The sequence below is a fragment of the Penaeus chinensis genome, chromosome 36, assembly GCF_019202785.1.
Source record: "Penaeus chinensis breed Huanghai No. 1 chromosome 36, ASM1920278v2, whole genome shotgun sequence".
NCBI classification, from domain to species: domain Eukaryota; kingdom Metazoa; phylum Arthropoda; class Malacostraca; order Decapoda; family Penaeidae; genus Penaeus; species Penaeus chinensis.
In genome coordinates, this window is record NC_061854.1 from 11,473,594 (window position 1) to 11,481,093 (window position 7,500).

A 7,500-nucleotide genomic window follows, 5' to 3' on the forward strand; every position below is an offset into this window, starting at 1 on the left:
CACCGCTACCGTCTCACCAGAACTTCTTCGTCTTCTCCTTCTCCTTCTCCTCCTCTCTCCTTCATTTCTCACATCCCTCCTTCTGCATCCTCTTCCTCCTCTCTCTCCTCTCTCTGCATCCTCTTCCTCCTCTCTCTCCCCCTCCTCCTCATCTCCCCCTCCTCCTCATCTCCCCCTCTCCTCCTCCTCTCCCCACTCTCTCTCCTCCTCCTCTCCCCCTCCTTCTGTATTCTCCTCTCCCCCCCCCCCCCTTTTCTCCTCCTCTCTCCTTCCCCCTTCTCTTCTCCCCCCACTCCTTCTGCATCCTCCTCCTCCTCCTCTCCCCCCCCACCTCCCCTCCTCCTCCTCTCCCCCTTCTCCCTCCCTTTCTCTCCTCCTCTTCATTTCCCCATTTCCCCCCTTCACTCTCATCCTCCCCCCTTCCCCCCGCGCCGCCACAGCCCCTCCTCACAAGCCAAGCAAGACTGACACCATCATTATGCGAGGTCTATTGCATTCTGAGACGCGAGACAAGACAGATTAGGTCATCTCGGGAGTAATCAAGCGCTGGTTCCGGCCGACGAACGAAAATAAAAGAAGAAAGGGGAGGAGGAGGAGGAGAAGGAGGAAAAGGAGGCAGATGAGGAGGAGAAGAAGAAAATGAAAATAATAAGAATAAGAAGACGAAGTGGAAGTAAGGATGATCAAGTATGATAATCATAATAATAATTATAATAATGACAAAAATAATATTAGTAACAATAATGATAATAATAACAGTAACAATAATAGTAATAACAATAATAAAAACAACAATAAGAGCAATGAGGTATTAATGAAGAAAAAAGAAACAGAAGAAGAAACATAATAATAACAAGAGGTAACGTACGCCTCCAACTAAACGAGAAATTAGAATCATAGAATAGAAAATTAAAAACGAAATGGACGAGGCGACTCTCATAAAAAATGAAAAAATGAAGAAAAAAAAATGAAAAAAAAAAAAAACACTAATTGCATCCTGTTCTGAAGCTTTGTTAGGTAAAATACAGTAATGAGCTCATGTTCAACTTCGGAAAATTAATGATGATAATCTAAAAAGCAATGCTGTGGGTTGAAAAAAAACGCTAGAGGGCCGAAATAATTGGGCCACGAAAAAAATGAACAATAATTCTTTACTTGAAAAAATAATACCGATACGTATATAAGCTGACTATATAAGCGAGGTAATCAACTAACCTAATCTAACCTTAATATATGAATAATCAAGATATGAGTAATTAAGAGAAACAACAGAAATGATTTATCTGAAGACAACTTAATGGGCCTCAAGAGCAAAGAAATCGGAACGAGACTCCTTGGCGATCGTAAACAGCAGAATGAAGGAGAAGGAGATTATTAAAGAGAGTAGATGGCACGGCGGAAGAACATTACATTTATTAAAGATCCCGCCGGAGTCCCATCAAAGTCGCGTGATTTCGAGTTTCCCGCTTTCACCTTTCGCTCGACCTTCGTGTTCGATTCACTCTTGTCCTCCTCTCTCATCTCTTCTATCTCTCTCCTTCCTTCTCAATCTTCTCTTAATCTCCCTCGCTCGCTCGCTCGCTCTGTCTCTGTCTGTCTATCTGTCTCTCTCATTCTCTCTCTCTGAATACCCACACACAGAGTGAATAAAGGATGAACATGTGTGTATGTGAATGCAGCGGGAAGCAACTCATGATTTGGAGGGGAGGGGGTAGAGGGGAGGGGGGGAGGGGAAGTGGGGATAGGGAAAGGGGCGGAGGGGCGGGGGCGACACCGGCATGTGTGGGCGGAGGCGAGGGCGGCACAATCACTGGCACTGGCACTGGCCCCCCTTGCCCGGCCGGCTCGCTGACATCCCTTACGTGACCGCTGCACACCGACGTTCATCGCCACCCAATTGGCCCCATTAGGCAGCCTCCCCCTGGCCCTCGCCCTGCGTCGCGGGGGCAGCGGTGGGCATGGGCCACTTCTGCTCCATTACGGCGGGCAATTTTTATCTATTAGAGAAGTCACTTCCATTTGGGCGGCTCGTAACGTTTGCTTCGCCCTGAGGGTTTAACCGGCGAGGAGGGACGCTCAACTTTTTTCTATCCTCTATTTACCCATTCCACATTTTGCTTCCACTACCATTTGTTCATTCGTTTTATGAGCTAACTTAGGCTATCGATTCTAACTTATTTCTTAAGCCGATGTTCATATTCTTAATGTATTTTCCGAACCGACGTTTCCCCATAAGCACAGCCATGACTCCGTGCCCATCCTCTTCATGCGTCTTGTTGCTCATCTCCGCAGTAATTAACAGGTAGCAAACGGCCTTTTAATTAGGTCGTTGAGCGAAATATGAACAGGCAACGTCATAACTCGAGTCTGCCTGTACTTGAAAACTTAAAAGGGTAAGAAAATAATAAACTTGAAACGTTTCCACAGATAATACAACAAAAAAGGCATATTTATATTAAAAATCAACACGTCAACCAGAAATTGAAATAATATTAATGTCATTAATAACATTAATAATAATAATAATAATAATAATAATAATAATAATAATAATAAAAATAATAATAATAGTAACAAAGCAATCGCTTCAAAAGTTTAAAAATCATACAGCTTTTAGCACAAGTCTAAAAGATTAACCTAATAAGCATGAACGTTTAATAGATGGCGGACTAATACCCAACGGCCTCCCCGATCGTCGCCGCGGCCTCGACCACCATCATCAGAATCGCTGATTCATCCAGGGTCCCTTGTTATCTCCAGCCTGATAATGACCCGTGTAATCGAGATAGCCATCGATATCAGCCCAGGAAGAAATCCCAGCATCCTTCGCATCTCCCGAGACGCATCCCCGTCCTCCCTCCCTTCCCTACCCGCGTCTCCTTCGCCTCTTCCTACCCTTTTCCCCCTCCGCTGTCTTCCCTTCCTTTCCCACTCCGCTATATTCCCTCATCTTCACAACTACCTCTATTCCCTTCCTCCCTCCTCTTCCCTCCATCATCCTCCTCCCTCCATCCTCCTCTTCCCTCCCCTCCATCCCTCCCCCCCTTCCTCATCCTCCCTCCATCCCTCCCCTCCCTACTCTACTCCCCTCCCCCTCTTCTCTCTCCGCCCATTCCCTTCCCTCTACCTTCTAATCTCCCCTCCATCCCACCCCTTCTCCCCTCCCTTCCTCCCTCACCACCCATTCCCTTCCCTCCCCTTCTCCCCTCCCTCCCTCCCTCCCTCCCTCCCTCCCTCCCTCCCTCCCTCCCTCCCTCCCTCTCGGCGGTCGGGTCACGCTCAGAGGGAGAGATAAGATCTTGCAATGCGGCGCCAGCATCCAGCACCGCCATGCACCTGAGTCCCGCCGCCGCCGGTACCCGCGCCTGTTACTCACATTCATGCACTCTTGTAATCATGAGCGGAGTGCATGTTGCTGTCATGCAAATTCACATATTCTTGCGTTAAGTTTTACTCAGCCCGGCTCTCTCTCTCTCTCTCTCTCTCTCACCCGACTCTCCTCTCTGCTTCTCTCTCTCTCTCATCTCTCACTTTCTCTCTCTCTCTCTCATCTCTCTCTCTGTCTTCTGTCTCGTCTGCCTCTATCTCTCTCTCTCTCTCTCTTCTTCCTCTCCTCTCTCCCTCTTCTCATCTCAGCCCCTCTCTCTCTCGTCACTCTCTCCTTCTCTCTCTCTCTCTCTTCTCTCCCCACACTTTCTCTCTTCTTTCTTTACTCAGCCCGGCTCTTCACTCTCTCTCTCTCTCCTCTCTCCTCTCTCTCCTTCTCTCTCTCTCTCTCTCTCTCTCCTCTCTCTCTCTCTCTCTCTCTCTCTCTCTCCCCCCCCCCCCTCTTTCTCTCTTTCTTTCTTTTACTCAGCCCGGCTCTCTCTCTCTCTCTCTCTCTCTCTCTCTCTCTCTCTCTCTCTCTCTCTCTCTCTCTCTCTCTCTCTCTCTCTCTGTTAAACAACAAACTTAATAGCTACAATTACATGGATATAACACTGAATAAATGAATACATTCATCCCGGCATTCCCCTGCCATTAACTTGAATAACTGTCAGCGAAATATATAATGTATATTCATATCAAAAATGGATTAAAATGATCCCTGTGAAAATTGGTGGGAACGTGTGTGCGTGTGTGTGTGTGTGTGTGTGTGTGTGTGTGTGTGTGTGTGTGTGTGTGTGTGTGTGTGTGTGTGTGTGTGTGTGTGTGTGTCGTGTGTGTGCGCGCTCGTGTGTGTGTGTGTGTGTGTGTGTGTGTGTGTGTGTGTGTGTGTGTGTGTGTGTGTGTGTGAGTGTGTGTGTGTGTGTGTGTGTGTGTGTGTGTGTGTGTGTGTGTGTGTGTGTGTGTGTGTGTGTGTGTGTGTGTGTGTGTGAGTGTGTGTGTGTGTGTGTGTGTGTGTGTGTGTGTGTGTGTGTGTGTGTGTGTGTGTGTGTGTGTGTGTGTGTGTGTGTGTGTGTGTGTGTGTATGCGTGTGTGTATGCGTGTATGTGTGCGTGTGTGTGTGTGTGTGTATGTGTGTGTGTGTGTGTGTGTGTGTGTGTGTGTGTGTGTGTGTGTGTGTGTGTGTGTGTGTGTGTGTGTGTGTGTGTGTGTGTGTGTGTGTGTGTGTGTGTGTGTGTGTGCGTGTACAAATCTGCGTATGTGCGTTTGCGTGGGTGTGGGTGTGGGTGTGTGTTTGAGTGTGTGTGTGTGCGCGCGCGTATTCGTGCACGTACGCATGTGTATTGTTATATATGCGTATGTGCTTGTAGACACACAAACACAAATATTCGCAGAAGGAAAGACGTCTGGGTCAAAACCCAAATTCAATATCCCCCTTCCCCTCCCCCCTAAGAAAAGAAGAGAAAAAAGACCAGCTATCAGGCCGAGTCGCACCTCCCTCGGCCGAGCCAGCGGAGTGCAACATCATTATCATAATCATCCTCGTACGCGTTCGGTTTTTGCGGGTCCTATCACGCGTGCTAACAGACCGCGCTTCTCAAGAACTCCTCAAGCGCGGCCCGAACACCTGACAGGAGTTTTTCTCTCATATTTTTTTACAGAATATGGTTTGCGAGGCATTTTTGTCATTCTAGGGACTCTCTCCTGTGTCATGGCACGATACGGAGTGCTACTGGGGACTGGGCGGAGAGAAATGGTGTATACTACAAGGCAATAACAACAGCAAGAACAACAGTAATAATAATAATAATAACAGGAGAAGGGGGGAGAAAGAGAAGAAGAGAAGAAGAGAAGGAGGAGGAGAAGAAGAGACATAAGATGATGATGAAGTATAGTAATGGTAATTATAACAACAATAACAACAACATCAACAACAATAATGACATAATGATAATCACCATCACCATCCGTATCAAAACAATGATAACAGCCACAACATCAATGAATACAATAACAGTGGTGCCCAAAGCGACCCCTCCCGTCGCTAAAATTTTGAAAGGTGAAACGAAGAAAGCTCGACTCCACCAGAGGGCGACAAAGAAAACGGAGCCGGAGGGCCTTCTCCTCCGCTCGCCCCTCCACCACTCCGGCGGCGACCTCGACGCGGCCGGTCAGTCTCACTTTAGAGGAAAGAACAGCGGAAGGGCGGCCGCTTGACGACGCCGCCCGTGTTTCCGCCCGATGAACATTAGCGTGGCACCCGGCCAGTGGAAGCCGCGCTCGGTTCCGGGGAAGCCGCGCGCAGGTACTCGCTGTCAACAGGCACGATCGCCTACTATGCGGCTTCGAGGCTGTCTCTCCTCTCTCTGTCTAACTCCACAGTCTGTCTCTCTCTTTCTCACTCACTCTCATTCTCTCATTCTCTCTCTCTCTCTCTTTCTCTCTCTCTCTCTCTCTCTCTCTCTCTCTCTCTCTCTCTCTCTCTCTCTCTCTCTCTCTCTCTCTCTCTCTCTCTCTCTCTCTCTCTCTCTCTCTCTCTCTCTCTCTCGTCCCTTCTTTTATTCACAATATCTATTCTCTTTCTCCTTACCGCCCGCTTTCTTTCTGTCTTCTTGTCCCTCTTCCTCTTCCTCTCTATCTCCCTCTCCCCTCCTTCCCCCTCTCCCCCACCCCTCTCTCACTCTTTTTTCTCCTCTTCCTTCTTCTCCATCACCCCCTCCTTCACCCTGTGCTTCTCTATCCTCCCCATCCTCCCCTTCCTACCCCTCCCCCTCCCCCTCTCCCTCCCATCCGTACATGCATGAGTGCCTGCAAAAAGAAAACAAATCTCCGAACGGCAACGGGACGAACACACACCCGCCGTAAACATGGACGACATTTCAAGCATTCGAGTCCCACGTGGGAAACGACTTATTGCCCCGGAACACCAGCTCGAAAAGGGCGGTATTTGCATTGCGTCGTTCATTCCCCGAGGCTTGTTATTTCCAAAAGGGCCAAATCGCTAAATTGTGTGTGTGTGGTGGGGGATTGAGGGAGGTGGGGGAGAGGGAAAGAGGGGGGAGTGGGAAGGGGAGGAGGGAGATTGAGGGAATGGGAAGTAACAGGAAGGAAGGGGGGAAAGGAGGTGGGAGGGGTGAAGGAGAGGGAGAATAGGGAAGGAAGGGGAGAGAGGAGGAGGGAGAAGAGGGAAGAAGGAAAGGAGAGAGAGAGGGGAAAGAAAGGAAGAAAGGATGGGTGAGAGGAGGAGGAAGGGAAAATAAGGGAAGGAGATGGGAGAAATGAACAAGAGAGAGAGAGAGAGTAAGAGATACAAAAAGGGGGAAGGAGAAGAATCGGTGTAGAGAAGAAGCAAGAGACAGAAAAGAGATGAAATGAAAAGAGAAGAAAAGAAAAGAAAAACAAAGAGGAGGGGGGAAGGGGGCCGAGTAAAGAAACGGAACGAGGAAAGACAAACAGCGGGAGTGGAAGGAGGTTCGTACCTTTCGCTCTGCAGGTCGTAACTCTGTGTCCTCGTACGTGTGACCATAAATTTTGCATTAGTCGTTCCCCTTCTCCCCTTCTCCCCTTCTCCCCTTCTCCCTTTCTTCCCCTCTCTCCTCCCCCCTCGCGTTTCTTCCTCTCCCCGGCGTAATAAATAATCAATTAACCTACTCTGGCCGTAGCTTGACCTCAGCCCTGCTTGACGATAATTCAAAACCTGTCCAGCGGCCGTGATGGGGAGGCGGAGGGGGGGCATGGTAAAGGGAGGGGGAGGGACTGCAGGTAAGAGCGGGGAAGGGAAGGGGGGAGGGTAAGGGGAATAGGGGTTGTGGTGGGGCAGAGAGGAGGGGAAAGGTGGGGATCGGGGAGGGGGGGGGAGGCTTGTCAAAATGTCATCTACAATATGACTAACAGAAGATGATCTAATCAAGAGAGAAAATGATGAAGTTATCTGTGCGTGCCAGGCATCTGAGTCCGTGTTTAAAAGCAAGATAATCATGCACCAGCGAAGTCTCATTAAAGATCTCGAAATCAGCGCCCTGTCTTATCGTTCTGACCTTACTTTTTAAATCCTTTTTTTTTCTCATTTCTCATTTATTTACCTTTTACCTAATCTTTTTTATCATCTCACTCTTCCAATTCGGTTTTTCTTAT

At 48.5% G+C, this 7,500-nt stretch overlaps 1 protein-coding gene across 2 annotated transcripts in view; it reads right to left on the reverse strand.

The window, feature by feature from the left end:
- The window catches only part of LOC125044565 (netrin-1-like), a 492,825-nt gene that overhangs the window by 346,640 nt on the left and 138,685 nt on the right, over positions 1-7,500 (reverse strand). The gene's annotated exons all lie outside the window — the stretch shown is intronic.